Source organism: Heterocephalus glaber, unplaced genomic scaffold (assembly GCF_053883595.1).
Source record: "Heterocephalus glaber isolate CG9 unplaced genomic scaffold, H.glaber_assembly_v1.0 deba00001504, whole genome shotgun sequence".
Lineage (NCBI taxonomy): Eukaryota > Metazoa > Chordata > Mammalia > Rodentia > Bathyergidae > Heterocephalus > Heterocephalus glaber.
The window spans coordinates 43836032-43839174 of NW_028258324.1; the positions used below are offsets into that span (position 1 = coordinate 43836032).

A 3143-nucleotide genomic window follows, 5' to 3' on the forward strand; every position below is an offset into this window, starting at 1 on the left:
ATATAATATTCTAATCTAGAGAGAATTCATAGAGCAATGACAAACACTCTTTCCCCCAGGAAATGTTTAGTTAAAGATGTCCTGTTCTCTCTGCCTCTAAAATAAAAAAAAAAAAACTTACTGAAATGATTAAATACTTCTGTTCCTGTGGCTGTATTTATCCATTCCATAGCAATCACAATTAAAATGTATGATTCAGTGTTTTATTTGACCAAACATAGTAGTTATATCATGAAGGCATCTTTTCATTTATGTCATTGTTAATAGTTTTATTCCCATCCATTTTTATCTGTGAAAACTGAGAAATTTTAACCATATTGATCCGATACAGGCAGATAATCTTTTAAACAAACACCTAAACTTTGTATCTAATGCTATTTCATGTGATTCTTGGAAGCTATTAGTAATTACAGTATTTTATTTGGTCACATTTGGAAAAGTATTTAATAAACACTACATGTGTGTAAGACGACCTGTGCTGGAACACCCAGATTGTCTTCCATGTGAGGACTGCAGCAGCAAAGCCAATTTATCAGAAAGCATTTGGAAAGATAACATCAACATGGCTCTGCTTGTTGACACGTACTATGATGACCAGCTCATTAGGTGTGGCAGTGTCAACAGAGGGACCTGCCTGCCACACATCCTTTCACCCAGCAATCCTGCTGACATACAGTCAGGGGTTCATTGTATGTTCTCCCCATAGGCAGAGGTAGAGCCCAGCCAGTGTCCTGTGTGGTGAGCGCAATAGGAGCCAAAGTCCTCCTGTTGGAAAAGGATTGTTTCATAAACTTCTTTGTGGGCAATACCCTAGATTCTTCATACTTGCCAGATCACTCATTGCATTCAATATCGGTGAGAAGGCTAAAGGAAACATAAGATGGTTTTAAGTTTTTGAGAGACCAGTCTTATATTGATGTTTTACCCGAGTTCTGAGATTCTTACCCCATTAAGTATGTCCATGCCTTTGAAAGCAGCCATTTCATTTACTTTCTGACTGTCCAAAAGGAAACTCTAGATGCTCAGACTTTTCACACGAGAATAATCAGGATCTGTTCCATAGACTCTGGATTGCATTCTTACATGGAAATGCCTCTGGAGAGTATTCTCACAGAAAAGAGAAGAAAGGGGTCCACGAGGCAGGAAGTGTTTAATATCCTTCAAGCTGCGTATATTGGTAAGCCTGGGGCCCATCTTGCTAAGCAAATCAGAGTCAGTGTGAATGATGACATTCTGTATGGGGTGTTTGCACAAAGCAAGCCAGATTCTGCTGAACCAATGCATCAACCCGCCGTCTGTGCATTCCCTAACAAATATGTCAATGAATTCTTCAACCAGATTGTCAACAAAAACAATGTGAAATGTCTCCAGCGTTTCTAAGGACCAAATCATGAGCACTGCTTTGATAGGGTAAGTCACATAGGTTCTTCACTTACAAACTTCGAGGAACAAAGCAGAATAAGTATCAGTTTAGAAAAGGCTAGCAAGTGGTTTTCTGTGCTTGGCAAATGGTCTCTATCCAAAATATCTGCAGGTTCTGTCTAGAAAAACTAAGAAACTGAATGGTCAATTATAATTGAAATCATATCTTAAGAAGTTAAAGTAACTAAATGTGTTAATGTTCAGTAAAATATTAGGAAGATTAGTAAGTTTCATTTTCCTAATAGTGTATTCACATTCCTGAATAATAATTCTTACACTGGCTAGTATTTAATGCCCTAGTGGAGTGAACAGAGATAAAGTTATCACGCATAATCACTATTTGCTCTTTTGTTTCCAAGAAATAGAAAACCAAGTTACTTAAAATAAAACCCAGTCTTTTTCTTGCAGCCCAGGTTCTACAACAAGAAACTGTCTGATATAGTAAAAAAGGAAAATAGTCAAAATTCGTTTTAAAATAGACTGCCCAGTTACACCTGCTAAAATTTGTTTTGTCAATTATTTACTATATACTTAACCAATAAAACAATGTACACTACCAGCTTTGTCAAATTAGTAGCCAAATATCTCACCTGACTACTGATATCAGAGCTTAAAGGCAATGTGGTTGGCAAATGAGACAGAGCTTAATGATTATGAAGTTACTAATATGCACTGATAGCTTTAGAAAGACTAAATATACTTTATATTGACATAGTTTTACAAGCACAGTAAAGGAGTTTCTTAGGCTGGATGCCAGATTTAGTATCTTAGTCTTTTCTTAAAATACTCTACACTGAATTAATATATAAGTCGAGATCAGATTATAATTTTTTCTCTTTTCTTAGATTATTCTCCAGCATTTATATACCATACCAATGTAGCAAACTTCTGAATTAAAACTCTGTTTAATATATAAAAAGATTTATTCAAATACAGTTGTGAAAATGCATAGCCCTTATTCCTAAGGACATTCAATGCCTATCAGGTCAAGTTTCCTCAGACTCTACACATTTTTCCTTCTGCTTTGTTGATGTTGTTATTGTTGCTATTGGTTTATACCTATGAGGTTGTTTTTTTTTTTTTTTGTACTGGGGATAGAACTCAGGACCTTATGCTTGCAAGGCAGGCACAGTGCCACTGAGCTACATCCCTGGCCTCTATGAGATTATTGATAAACACAATAAACTTCTTTGTTACTCTTCGGTTTCTTGGAATCTGACAATCCCTAAGTCATTAATGAGGGGTGAGAAAGAAAGATATTTTGGAGGAAGAAAGGAGTGACCTTCCCAATAAACAATGGTTTGGAAGGAAAAAGAATCTTCTGATATTTAGAGTAAGAAATATTTCAGGTAAGAAGACTTGTGCCCCTCACCCATGTTTCAACTATTGGAAGCTTAAATCAGTGATCCCTCACATTTCCCATAAATGTTCTTCATCCAACTATATAAAGTTACATTCTTTTATCCTGGGTGGAAATAATGTCTATTAGAAAATTAAAGATTTTACAGAATGAATGAGACTATATTACTAAGGAAAAAAAGAATAGAGGGTGAGAAGAAAAAACTACTTACAGATTTAGTGATATCACTGATATCACTAGTCACTTAGCCAAGACTATAAATATTTAACAGTCTGTTAAGGAAAAAGAACCTCACTAGGAAGGAAAGGAAAAAATATGAGAAAAGGAAAAAAATGGAAACAAAGTCTTCGTGAATAGGGAA

General features: G+C 35.5%; 1 pseudogene; it reads left to right on the top strand.

Moving 5' to 3' along the window:
• The first annotated feature begins 457 nt into the window (after nt 1-457).
• Nucleotides 458-1545, top strand: LOC147825325 (hepatocyte growth factor receptor pseudogene; annotated as a pseudogene).
• Nucleotides 1546-3143: the final 1598 nt, after the last annotated feature.